Below are 14,799 nucleotides of genomic sequence, written 5' to 3'. Positions count from 1 at the left end.
TGGGAAACCCTTGGAAACATTTGATGTTATTCAGCCACTGGGTCATGTCCAACTCTTTGCCACCCCATGGACTGCGGCATGCCAGGCTTCCCTGTCCTTCACTATCTCCTGGAGTTTGCTCAAACTCATGTCCACTGAGTAAATGATGCCATCCAACCATCCTCTGTTACCCTCTTCTCTTGCTTTCAATCTTTCCCAGAATCAGGGTCTTTTCCAATGAGTCAGCTCTTCACATCAGGTGGCCAAAGTACTGGAACTTCAGCATCAGTCCTTCCAATGAATATTCAGGGTTGAGTTCCTTTAGGATTGACTGGTTTGATCTCCTTGCTGTCCAAGGGATTCTCAGGGGTCTTCTCCAGCACCACAGTTTGAAAGCATTAATTCTTCGGCTCTCAGCCTTCTTTATAGTCCAGCTCTCACATCCATACATGACTACTGGAAAAACCATAGCTTTGACTAGAAGGACTTTTGCTGGCAAAGTGATGTCTCTGCTTTTTAATACATTGTCTAGGTTTGTCATAGCTTTTCTTCCAAGAAACAACCATCTTTTAATTTCATGGATACAGTCTCTGTCCACAGTGATTTTGGAGCCCAAGAAAATAAAATCTGTCACTGTTTCCACTTTTCCCCTATTTGCCATGAAGTGATGGGACTGGATGCCATGATCTTTATTTTTTGAATGTTGAGTTTTAAGCTAGCTTTTCCACTCTCCTCTTTCACCTTCATCAAGAGGCTCTTTAGTTCCTCTTCACTTTCTGTCACTGAAGTGGTATCTGCATATCTGAGGTTGTTGATATTTCTTCCAGCCATCTTGATTCCAGCTTGTGAGTCATCCAGCCCAGCATTTCACATGATGTACTCTGCATATAAGTTAAATAAGGAGGGTGACAATATGCAGCCCTGATGTACTGCTTTCCCAATTTTGAACCAGTCTATTGTTCCACGTCCAGTTCTAACTGTTGCTTCTTGTTCTGCATACAGGTTTCTCAGAAGACAGATAAAGTGGTCTGGTATTCCCATCTCTTATGTTCCACTGTTTGTTGTGATCATCATAGTCAAAGGCTTTAGCATAGTCAATGAAGCAGAAGTAGATGTCTTTTCGGAATTCCCTTGCTTTTTTCTATAATCCAGCGGACGTTGGCAATTTGATCTCTGGTTCCTCTGCCTTTTCTAAATCTAGTTTGTACATCTGGAAGTTCTTGGCTCATGTACTGCTAAAGCCTAGTTTGAAGGATTTTGAGCATAATCTTGCTAGCATGTGCAATGAGTGAAATTGTACAGTAATTTGAACATTCTTTGGCATTGCCCTTCTTTGGGATTGGAATGAAATCTGACTTTTTCCAGTCTGATGGCCACTGCTGAGTTTTTCAAATTTGCTGGCATATTGAGTGCAGCACTTTAACAGCGTCATTTTAAGGATTTGGAATAGCTCAGCTGGAATTCTATCATCTCCACTAGCTTTGTTTGTAGTAATGCTTCCTACGGCCCAATTGATTTCAGACTCCAGGATGTCTGGCTCTAGGTGAGTGATCACACCTTTGTGATTATCTGGGTCATGAAGATCTTTTTTGTATAGTTCTTCTGTGTGTTCTTGCCACCTCTTCTTAATCTCTTCCGCTTTTTGTTAGGTCCTTGCCTTTTCTGTCCTTTATTGTGCCTATCTTTGCATGAAATGTTTGAAACATTACAGGCACTCAATAACTCTTTGTGGAATGAGTAAGTGAAATGCATGCAAATTACATGAACATGTATCAAAGAAGTCATCCGGGAGAAAAGGATGTTTAAGCTGGAGTTCTGAGAAAGAGGAGAAGTTAGGTAGGAGAACAGAAGAGGGGAGAGCAGTCCAGGCAAATGCATGAGAGAAGGCTTTGAGCAGATGTGCCCAAGGAACCAGGGGAGCTCAGAGGAAATCCCAAACTCCTACCCTTAGTGTACAGTGAGATCTGGCCCCTCCTTTTTCTCTGACCCCATCCAGCCATTCCCCACACCTCTCTTATCCCTGTCACACTGGCTGTCCTTTTCCTCCAACAGTTCGTCACCTCTTCAACCCCCACACTCCCTGCACCCCTGCTTCCAGCCCTAGGGCCTTTGAACTTAGTTTCCTGCCCCAATTTTCAAACAACTAGGTTTGTTTCGTCACTTAGCTTCAGATCAATATCTAAAGTAGCATCTTGCCTCCAAATATTCTCTCTTTCATCCCCCTGTTTATTGTTTTTCTTCAGTTATCCCCACCTGAGTATATTTTGTCTATTTATCCATTCACTTCATTGTTCATTGACTCTAAATTTAAATGTAGTCCCTCCCCCATTAAAGTCTAAGTTCCACGAGGGCAATGACATCATCAGTCTTGTTCTCTGTTGTATCTCCAGCACCTGGCACTTAGATGCTGGGCAAAGATTTGTCACATGAACAAATAGCTACGGCAGAGAGAGAGAGGAGAAGGAAAACAGAGGCTGGAACAGGCAGGGCCTTGGATACTGCTTTATATCCTTTGGATCTTACTCTAAGGGGAATAAGAAGATATGGGAAGAGTTTAAGCAGGGAATTGATCTGACAATGTTTGCTTTGGGGTGGGAATGGAAAGAAGTGGAGGAAATTAGATGATGTGCAGCCTGAAGATGTAACAAAATATGATTGTAGCATAATTGATGGGATTAACATAGCTAATAAAAGGATAAAAATATTTTTGGCTGGAAAAACTGATGGGTTTGCTACGCATAACCTCCAACCCAGTTCTAGCTGTTTAGACAAAATTCCTCCATCATTTTTGAAGGGCAAGAGAAGATCCTGGAAAGAAAGGTACCCAGGGACCAACTATGACTAACTCCCCTTGGATGTTTAGTTGTTATTAGAACAAGTTTGATGGCCGGGGGTGGTCCAGACTGAGATCAGATAGGCAAGTGAGGACAAGACAGGTGCAGCTCATTACCAGGAAGGGGCTGTCTGGATAGAAACCCAGACTCAGCAGCAGGGGTTCAGGAAGTGATCCCAGGTAGGTGTGGCTGATTTCACTAAGCCCTCCTTCCCCACCCTCCCTGCCTTATAACTGAAGGCCTTTGCCATCCTCCAGGTTTATGGAGTTGGTCAAGAGCCTCTAGCCTGGCAGAGCCAGCTAACTTATCCTTGAAAAGAGTGAGGCTGAGTTCCTAGTCTTCAAGCAGGCAGCAGCTGTCAGGAGAGCAGGAGGATTTCTGGAAAACAGTAAGCAACCCTGGGGATGCTCTAGGACTTATGGGGAGGGGATCCCAGGAATTTCTCGACTTCCTGCTGATTTCATAGGGAAAGGACTGGTGTTTGTTTTAATTCAGATAGCATAGAAAATGCTATTTTGTAGAGGGCTTAGTCGGATCAGGTAGGATCATCCGGATGACACACAGAAAGACAGAAAAGTCTAGTGGGGAGACGAATTCAGAGTGTGATCAGTGCTGTGAAGAAGAATCCAAGAGTTCTAAGAGAGTAAATGTGGGGCCTCAGCTAGTTAGAAAAAGCTTCTGTGGGGACTGACATTTTTGCTGAGACCTAGACAGCGGGTAGAAAGTGTGACCAGAGAAGGGTATGGCTTAGAGAAAGACTTTCATTTGGGAATTGGGCAAACCACCAAAAAAATCAGAAATCAGAGGTAGAACTGAGGGCAATACAGATGGAGATGTGGTCAGGGTGAATGTGGTGGCAGAATGTGGGGAGCAATGCAAACCAGTGACAAGTGTGAGGCAAGGGTATGATCCAATCAGTTCACTTATCCGTGGTTTCCTCAGTTCCCCTGAGAATAATCTAGCCAGGAGTACTGACAAGACTGAGATTGAGAGGCTGGACTTGGCTGTGACAATTTCTCTGTTGTCATGAATGTCTTCTTGAGTATCTTAACAACAGATCTTGACACATGGTCTTTCACGCAACATGAATCGCACAATCTGAAGGATCATAAATATTACTATTATCAGTGAAACGGGCTAATGTTTGGAGAGCACTTTAACACTTCCACAAACACTATCCCTTTGATTCTCAAAAGAACTCCATGAACTGAGCACTACTCTCAACCCCATTTTACACAGGGCTGAAGCTCTCATCAGTACTTCCTTGATCAAGGTTCAATAAAGCCAAACAATCTCAGAAGCGCTAAAGCAGTATCCTAAACCAGGTTCCCTAATTCAGACACCTCTGTTCTCTCCATTTGGTCACAAGACCTTCAAATAGAAGGTTCCAAACAACTAACGAAATTTTGTAATATTTACAAAGATGAGTAAGAAATTATATGAATTTCTGGGGGATGGGTGGGGCTAACGAGTTCAATTTTGAAGATACTGAATCTGAAGTGACTGCAGGATTTTCAAGTGGAGAACCCAGTAAACACATATTAAGGGTGTGGAACCACGAGAGGATTATAATGTGTCTGTATTTATTTTAGAGTTAAAGATCTCAGAGCTTGCTGTCTTGTAGGACAAATCGAGTGGATTAACCCTAATAGAGGTTAGTCTTTAATCAACACAGAAACGATTCTATGTTTAAAGGGCTTTTCCCCCCTTGAAACTAAATGTAAAACTTGACTGTGTAGTCTTTAAGGGGGAAAAAAAAATCTATAAACAGAATATAATATGGTCAAAGAACATGATTTGCAAAACCATGAGTATTTTTTAATTGAAGTATAGTTGATTCACAGTGTTGTGCCGATCTCTGCCGTACAGTAAAGTGACTCAGTTGTACACCTATATACATTCTTTTTAATACTCTTTTCCATTACGGTTTATCACAGGAGACTGCATATAGCTCCCTGTGCTCCATTAGGTCCCTACAGAGGACCTCATTGTTTATCCATTCTCTGTATAATAGTTTGCACTTGCCAACCCCAAACTCCTGCTCCATCCCGGTCCTTCCTCCCTCCTCCTAGGCAAGCACGAGTCTGTTCTATGTGAGTCTGCTTCTGTTTCGTAGAGAAGTTCATCTGTGCCGTGTTTTAGATTCCACATCTAAGTGATATCAGACGATATTGTCTTTCTCCTTCTAACTTACTTCATTTCGTATGACACTCTCTAGTTGCATCCATGTTTCTACAGATGGCATTAGTTTGTTCTTTTGTATGACTGAGCAGTATTGCGTTGTATATATGTACCACATCTTTCTCCATTCATCTGTCGATGGACATTGAGGTTGCTTCCACGGTTCGGCTATTGTGAAAGGTGCTGCTATGAACACAGGGGTGCATGTATCTTTTTGAATTAAAGTTTTGTCCAGATATATTTGCAGGAGTGGTATTGCTGGGCCATAAAAACTGTAATGAACATTGATCATAACTTAATCAATTGATTATAACCTAATTAAAAATTAGTTGCCCGATATAGTTACCTAGCTACATTCCAGGTGGGGTGGCAAGCACATATAAGAGGCTGGTGTGGGAACTACATTTAATATCCTGGGATAAAGCATAATGGAAAATAATAGAAAAAAGAATGTGTATGTATGTATGTATAGCAGAGTCACTTTGCTGTACAGCAGAAATTAACACAACATTGTAAATCAATGATACTTCAATTAAAAAAAAGAATGAAGAAGCTGACAGGTTTATGGAGTTGGTCAAGAACCAAGGTTTAGTGTAATAAATAAGGCTGGGAGTAATCAAGAGCTCAATTTGATGTGGGATGTTCAAGTTTTAAAACTAATCACCAGCATCTATAAAACTCTAATTTCTAAAGCAGTGAAGGAAAAACAGCTTTTTTTTTTTTTTTTTTTTACAATTTTGAAACTCCAAGCCTCTGACCCTTTGCTTTGATTCTCGTTGGTCGATGCAGACAATTCCCATGCCAGTTTCAGAAGAAGCCCTAGCTTTCCCCATTTTCCTCCTTTGTTCAAGCTGTGCCTTTGGCCTGGAAATTCTTTTTCCTACCATCTCTCTCTCTCTCTCTCTGTTTTTCTTAAATCCTCTTCATCCTTCATGACCAGTGGCTGCTCACATATCACAAAGCCTTTCCTGAGCTCCTCCCTAAAAGACCCCCATGGTTCTGACCCTGCTACTCAGGGAAGGGTCCTCTGTAGAGAATATTTGTGTGTGTTTTATCTCCACTAACATATTAAACAAGAGGTTAAAGATCAGCTTTTACTACCTTTGTGTGCCTCAAAACTACTAACATGGTTCCATCAACATCACAGTCATCAATTTTTATAAAAATGAAGGAAGGAGGGAAGGAAAATAGTACTGGAAATTGGGAAACTCAGTCTTAATGGGGCCAACAGGATTGACAAAATGGAATTTGTTTGGTTAACCTGGATAAAAATATTATAGTTATTTTAGGAGAACCTCTTTTCCCATATAAGCCCCCAAATAAGAATTGAAGGGTTTGAATAAATAATAAACAAATAAGTTTTAAAAGTATAAAAGCTTATTTTACAAGGCAAAAGTCATTATATTGTTTAAGGCCATATTTTCAAGTAGAATGGCAAATTGTCTTATATGGAAATGATCACTTTAAACAAGTTCTATCTTAAAATACAGGATGACTGCAACTATGGGAAAAAAACAAACCACCTCAGCATAGACAAAATAACGAGAAGGAAATTTACCAAAATGTATACCGCCCTCCAACACGAGTGAGTCCAGTGTATCCAACTAGGACCATTTCCTTAAATACACTCAACACATTTTAAAAAGGCAAAGGATATGACAGAAAGCTTTCGTTGTAATAAGCACAGAAATGTGTGATGAATCACACAGATTAACCCAGACAATTAGGCGCCTCCTACACACCTTGGACAATGATCAGTAAATATGTAAATGTCTTTCTGTTTTCTCTGCAGCACTATTATTTTACCAAACCAAATACTTCCTCCAGGATTGTTGACTGGATGCTTCTGCTTCTCTCTTTAAACTGTCAGTCTGGCTGAATACTCAGGCCCAGATCTCCAGCCATGGTCCTCCTTCTACTTTTCTCACTTTTTCTTTAAAAAAACAACAAAAAAATTTTTTTTTCCTGGGATGTTCCTGGTGGTCCAGTGGTTAAGATTCTGTGTTTGCACTTCAGCGGACATGGGTTTAATCCCTGGCCAGGAAACTAAGGTCCCACACACTGAGGGGTGCAGCAAAAAAAAAAAAAAAAAAATTTCCCTCCCTTATTAAAACGTCTTACCCTTGCACTGTGTGTGTGCACTGGTCACTCATTTGCATCTGACTTTTTACGACCCCAAGGGCTGTAGCCTGCCAGGCTCCTCTGTCCACAGAATTCTCCAGGCAAGAATACTGGAGTGGGTAGCCATTCCCTTCTCCAGGGGATCTTCTCAACCCAAGGATCAAACCTGGGTCTCCTGCATTGCAAGCAGATTCTTTACCATTTGAGCCACTAGGGAAGCCCTACCCTCGAACTGTGGATTTGTTTAATTAAGAAAAGTATAAATCATCTCAAGTAGAAATCACAATCATTCACAATCTGCTCTCACAAAAGAGCAGTTTATGGTATTTACTTCTGTCTTTTAAAAATGAGTCCACCTGCACAAACAACAGTTTTTACAACATTGGAATAAGCTGCATTGTTTCTATCCTGCTTTTTCCTTCCAGTTAACCTTGTATTATAGGCATTCCCCCTTATTCTTGGAGAGTTTGTCAGCTTCACTTTTAACCAATAGCACAATAATTCACCATTTTAATATACTCGTTAAAGATACAATATGCAAAGTTCTCTGGTCCTATGGCTATTCGTGAATAACCTTCCAGAGGGTAGCTCCTTCCTTCCTCATCTCTCTCCTTGACTTAGAGTGAATTGGGTCCCAAGCCTTGAAGTGACAAAGGCAGAAAATGCCAGATCCAAACCACGCCTTGCCTTCCATGTGGAATCTTCTCAGCTTAAAAAGGAGACCTCAGAAACAAATCCCTCAGCAATCCTAAAAAAGGCTTTCGACAGAAGCGCTCTTCCTTAAGCTAAGATGTACCCGGAACAACGGGAAACCTAAGAACGGGAGGAGTACTAGGAGGAGGAGGAGGAAATTGTAGCCCCGCCCGCCTCAGGACGGAGGGAAAGGTTCTAGTGAGATGACTAAATGCTTAGAGAGGCAATTTGGTCTAGAGTCTTAATGCTGATTCGTTGAAGGGCCTTGGCTGACAGAAGGAGGGAGATGGATGAGGGTGAGTACTGGGAATCTAACTTTTCTGAGGCGCTAAGTCCAGGGAAAGGAGACATCTGGAGAGGGGAGGAGAACAGCAGAGACAGGAGACCCTGAACTGATGCTGTTACTTTGTTGTGCAATCTGCCCCCTTCCTCCTAGTTCCTCACCTTTGATCAGACCTTGGCACAATCATACAGTCATTCCTTTCCTTCTGCATGGATTCAGCTTAACCTTGAAGCTATGGACAATCTTTTCTTTAACATCCTGGGACTGGAATGACTTTGGAAGGTCTGAGGAGGCCCACAGGGTGCCTTTGGTACTTGGGAGGTCGTTTCCATGGCTGACTCTGGAGCTGAGGGAGGGCCACCTCCAGGATCCTAGACCTCTCCTGGTCCAGCTGCTCCTTAGAGAGCTTTCCTGGCCCCTGAGCTCAGGCCCCCTCAGAGCGGCAGCCACTCTGCTGCTGGGACTGAGAAGACCAGGGCCGGGCAGGCCGGGTCAGCCTGGCAGACAGACACACCGAGCCTGCCAGGCGAGGGTAATAAGATGGAGTGTGCATTTCTTAACGCTGTGTCCTAAATTCTATATTATATAAACTATTAGGAATTAGAGATGCACACGGTATTTTTATACAAGCCAGAATTTAGTAGAGCCTTCTCCAGAGACTTGTTCTTTTGCTAGATTCCAGGGTACTTTAGTGCTAAATTCTAGGGTATTTCCCCCTTCGGCTATCCCCAATTACTGTAAGCCTAAAATGTTATATTATCTTTTAAAATATTATGCTTTAACTAAACAAGTAATACACACAAAAACATATGCTTGTTATAAAATGTAAAAAGTTCATATTTTAGGACAAAAATCCCCAAGTCCCCTTTTATGTACAATGTACTCCCAATACTCCTCCTTCCTCATTGGAAAGAACTGTCAACAATTTGGTTAACTGCTTTTAAATAACACTAGGTATATAAAATTGTTTTATACAATAACATTATATAATATATATTATTTGATGACTTGCTTTTTAAAAAACTTAATCATATATCTCAGAAATCTTTGCAGGCTGGTACATATTGGTTTATCAATTGGTCTAAATAATTATAGTTTTCCATTCTGGGCATATAAATACAATTTCTTTAATAAATTTATTTATTTGTACTATGCCTTATTCCTGGACATTTAGATTGTTTCCAATATTTTTCTCTTATGAACAATACTGCCCCTGTCAATATAACTTTGCATATGTATACAAATACTTATGTGAAATATTTCTTAAAGAAGAATTATTGGATCAAATACAAGATCCACTTTAAGTTTTGATGGCTATTTGTAGAGGAGGGAAAACTTAGCATTTTTCCCTCTCCCAGTTAGGCTTGTTGGCTGGGGACCTATAAATTAGATCAGCAAATGACAGATTAACAGAAAAAAAGAAGTTTCTTAACACGTGCTCTGCACATGTACAAAGAAGCATGCTGTGATGAGTAACTCCAAGGGGTGGTGAGAACTTGGGCTTATACATCACATTAACAAGAGAACATACATTTTTACAGAAAGGACAAAAGAAAAGGACTTTGAGTTTCTAGGGCAGTAGATTGTTGGGAGGTAAATTAAGGGAGGGAACTGATGGAAGATAAGGGTTAGTTAATACCTTGTTATATAGACTCCTCTGGGGCTATCTCTGGGTTGATGAGGGTCTAGAGCTGTCTCTGGTGATTAACTTCTGTCCTTCCTAGTAGAGAGGGGAGGGGGAGTGTGCGTGCTCAGTCAGTTGCTTCTGACTCTTTTTGACTCCATGGACTATAGCCCACCATGTTCCCCTGGAATTTTCCAGGCAAGAATACCAGAGTGGATCGCCATTTCCTGCTCCATGGGATCTTCCCAACCCAGGGATCGAACCTGCGTCTCTTGCATGTCCTGCACTGGCAGGCAGATTCTTTAGCACTGAGCCACCAGGGAAGCCAGGGAGGGGGACACCTTTACAAGTTAAGTTCTGCTTTTAGGCAAATAGGGGAGGGCAGAGAGCTTTTCTTTTATCTGCTGCCTCTCAATTGCCTTCAGCTCAAAATAATCTTTATTCTGAAGTGGTGTATTTCGGGGTGGCATAATCTGCTACCCTTCAGTATCAATCAAATTTCTCTAAAAAGTCTGTATGAATTTATACTCACACCATATATGAAATATAGGAGACAGCCCATTTCCATATACCCTCACAAAATATACTGTTATTCTTTTAAGTATTTCTGAATGGATCAAAGATGGAATCTCATTATTGTTTTCATTTGCATTTCTCTGATTATAGCAAGACTTCTTAATATTTATGGCAACTTTTATATATAATGGATATTCATCCTTTGTTACATTTGCTGTAAAAGACCTAATCATTTTACTTGTACAGCCAGTCAAGTAACACTTTTCTCCTGCCAGCAGCTATTTGAATTGCTGAGTACGGAGTGGAAACAATCAAACAATATAATCATGTAGACACCATTAAATGAAAATAATGTTTCAAAGAAACAACATGGTAGTATATGATTAACTGACAGACAAGTGGTTCAAAGCCTAAGAAATCGAAGAGCAGGGCAAGAGGCCAGGCGGGTGCCAGAGCTTGTTCTTCCCTGATTTGCTGGCATTGCAGGATGAGGAGGTTAAGAGGGACTGTGGTTTCCACTGTGTTCTTCAGACCCATAGGGCTCTACAGAGCAGTCAAGGGAACCCCCACCCCAGTTCTTCCACCAGAGTTGCTCCTCTCAGGTCTGTTGGTTATGTTTTTATTTGAATAAAGCACAATAGTCATTTATTTGGAAAGTAAAAAAAAGTGAAAACCTCCAAACCAACTTAAGAACTAGGTTCTACAATCAAACTGTCTAGGTTTAAATGACAATTTTGCTACTTACTAGGAGAAGGTAGTGGCAACCCACTCCAGTACTCTTGCCTGGAAAATCCCATGGACAGAGGAGCCTGGTAGGCTGCAATCCATGGGGTCGCTAGGAGTCGGACACGACTGAGCGACTTCACTTTCACTTTTCACTTTCATGCATTGGAGAAGGAAATGGCAACCTTACTCCAGTGTTCTTGCCTGGAGAATCCCAGGGACGGGGGAGCCTGGTGGGCTGCCGTCTATGGGGTTGCACAGAGTCGGACACAACTGAAGCGACTTAGCAGCAGCAGGTAGGTGATCCCGGGCAAGTTACTTAACCTCCCGAATCCTCTGTCTGCTCATCCGTAATACGGAATTTGTAATATCTTGTTGGGTGTTGTAGGAATAGAGGGAGACAATGCATGACACACGTAAAGCCTGGTGCTTAATAACACTCAGTAAATGTTAGTGAGATATGAAACTTGTTACAGATGCTCCCCATCCTAAAATAACAGGGAAGGATTCACAAGGAAGCGGATGCCGAGTTTGCTTGAAGAATGGGTACAATGCAGACATACACAGGTTGGGAAGAGGCAGGGGCATCTAGAGGTAAAGCTGGGCACAATCTATTGGGAGGCCACGATACACACAAGGGAAGTCCAGTTTATTTATGGGCTATTGGGAGGTAAGGCTGGATACATGTGTTAGGACCCCATCGTGGAGGGCTTTGACTGCTTGGCTAAGGATTTGGACTTGCATCTTTAGGTAGTGAGACATTTTCCTCCTTATACAGAAATGCTCAGTAGTAATCTCATCACATTGGAATCTCTGTAAGCTCTCACACAGAAGTGCCCTTTCATATTTCTTAAAAGGCAAGAGATGAAAAAGAATGAAGTGTTAATCAAAGTCCCAAACTGACAATAACAATGAGAAGTGGAAAAAGAAAAGACATTGATGGAGAATTGGACTAACAGCAGGGACAGAGGCAGGAGAAGTAAAGGAGCTGAGTCCACCTGACATTCAACGGCAGGTGTCCACTCCCTCTGCTGACTGTACCAGGGGCCGTCTTGTCCCCTTCACTACCTCTGTCTGGAGCTTTCTAGTCCTTTACTAGTAGCCTGCTTGCCTGGGATGTTGTGGGCAGTGGATTCTTTCAACTTGCCCTAGTCTGCATCCAAATTAGCCGAGGCCTTAGGAAGCCCAAGAAGTCAAGGTATTTCACCAGAGGTTTACTAGCTTGCATGCCTGTGGCCACCAGTCCCTCGCATACACCAGGGTGGTTCTTCCTACCAATGCCTTTGCCGAGATCTCATTAGCCTTTGCCTAGATTATTGCAATAGAATTCTTACTGCTCTTCATAGCCTAGTCTTCTTTCCCTTTGGTCTGGATTAATTCTGAAGCACAGCTGTGATCGTGACACTCCTCAAAAACTTCCCTTTAATCAAAGCAATACTTTTCCTTAAATGCAAAAGGAATACATGTTCAAAGCAAATGCTGGGCTGACAGAAAAAAACTCAAAGGAAAGAAAAATTTCCCATAATTTTACCACCTGCAGTTAATCTGTTAACATAATGTTTTTTTAAAATTTTCTGTGTTGCTTTCTAAAGTTGCATGAATTATTTCCCCATATCCTTTGTCCTTTTGTTGATTACATTAGGATGAGAGGGATAAACTTTACGTATTCAATTCTGAAAAAGCTGGCTAAAAATGTAACATTCACTTTATGGCATATAGAAGGGGAAAAAGTGGAAGCAGTGACAGATTTTATTGTGGGGGGCTCCAAAATCACTGTGGATAGTGACAGTGGTCAGGAAATTAAAAGACACTTGCTCCTTGGAAGGAAAGCTATGACAAACTTAGAAAGCATCTTAATAAGAAGAGACATCACTTTGCCAACAAAGTTCTGTCTAGTCAAAGCTATGGTTTTTTCATTAGTCATGTATGGATGTAAGAGTTGGATCATAAAGAAGGCTGAGTGCCAAAGTAATGATACTCTCAAACTCTGGTGCTGGAGAAGATTCTTGAGAGTCCCTTGGACTGCAGGGAGATCAAACCAGTCCCTCCTAAAGGAACCCAACCCTGAATATTCATTGGAAGGACTGATGCTGAAGCCAAAGCTTCACTACTTTGGCCACCTGATGTGAAGAGCTGACTCATTGGAAAAGACCCTGATGCTGGGAAAGATTGAAAGCAAAAGAAGAGGGTGGCAGAGGATGAGATGGTTGGATGGCATCATCGACTCAATGGACATGAGTTTCAGCAAACTCCAGGAGATAGATAGTGAAGGACAGTGAAGCCCGGCATTCTGCAGTCCATGGGATCATAAAGAGTTGGACACAACTTAGTAACTTGAACAACAACATCCAATCCTTTTTGTAGGATATTTGGGTTGCATTGAATATCCTTATGTTCTTACTTTTATACACAAATTATGATTTTTCTTAGGAAAAATTTCTAGAAGAAGAATTTGTGGATCAAAGGAATTTGTTTCAAGGCATCCTTTCATTTCATAAGAAATGTTGATAAACTGCCTTCAGAAAGGTGAACATTTTATCTTCCCATCAGGGAGAGTTACACACATTACTACTGAGCAAATAGCAGCATCTCAGCCTGGAGTCAAGCCACTCCTCATCCTGGCCCTGCTGCCCTCGATGACCTCTCTCTCTCCTCCTCTACAGCCCCGCTGTCATCCTGCCAGGTTATTCTCCTTGTGCTTCACACATATCCATCCACGCAAACATCTCCAAGCACCCACCAGGAAAGGCAGGAGATCGTGGAGGTTAAGGGGGCAGGCTCTAGAGCCAGCCTACGGGGGTTTGAGTCCAGCTGTGTCCTTGCTGCATGGCAGGGACAATATGAACACCTCCATTCCAGAGTGGCTGAGAGAACAAAAATGATTTCAGACACATCAAATGCTTCACACAGTGCCTAGCATGTGCTAAGTGTTCAGCGAATATCAGCTGTAATTATCAGCAATTAGGAACAATGGTTCCTTCTAGGCAATGGGGGAGGCGTACAGGGGTGAGAAGATGGCCAAGGTTTCTGCTTCCTGAAACTGATTCTAGATGCTATGAAGTGTGCTCTGCAGAAAGTCAAAAGGCTGTTGTGATGGCAGATGATCATAGGGCAGGGGATGGGGCATCATGTTCAGTGGTTAAGGAAAGTCCCTGTGTGATGGTTACGTCTGAGCCAAGACCGGAGGGGGACTTGGGACGTCTAAGTGTTTTGATGTCTCTGAGGTCAGGAGGTTGGCACCTCAGAGCTCACTGCAAGCACACAGCTGCTCTAAGGTCTCTATTCACTTTAAGGCTCATAATACTTGGGGATATATTTTGATCCTTCTATATCCTTGTCTTTGTGTTAGTCAAGCACCAGGAGTCACGCAGCCGTGACTTACTTCTAATCTTACTCGTCATTAACCCGTGTGGGCTGGTGGCCAAGGCGAGACAGCCTTGTGGGCGTTACTATGTTGTTTTTTTACAGTTTTTTTTACTAATTGATTCTGCTTGATTTCCTGTTTTGTTGAACTTCTTGTTGATCCTCTTGGCTTTCTTTGCCTGCTCTCTTGAAGGCCCTCCCTTTTGTTCTCTGAAGTCACCGTCTCCTTGACATGAAAAACACTTCAGTGAGCTAAATGCATAATTATAGTAAGTGAATATAATTAATGTAGGATGCATTGTGATATTTTCTATTCTACTCTTTAAAAAAATATTGGTCACATTTCTCTAAATTGATTTCACAAACTACTAATAGGTTAGACATGTTTACAAAATGCTGTTTAATTATTCACAGTCATCTGTCTTGGATTATGCCCTGAATTTTCTGGTTCCAATAATATAACTATTTAAGTACCTATGTTA

Source organism: Bos mutus, chromosome 21 (assembly GCF_027580195.1).
Source record: "Bos mutus isolate GX-2022 chromosome 21, NWIPB_WYAK_1.1, whole genome shotgun sequence".
In the NCBI taxonomy this organism is placed as follows: domain Eukaryota; kingdom Metazoa; phylum Chordata; class Mammalia; order Artiodactyla; family Bovidae; genus Bos; species Bos mutus.
The sequence above is the reverse complement of the archived record's forward strand: the minus strand, read 5'-3'. Positions refer to the sequence as shown.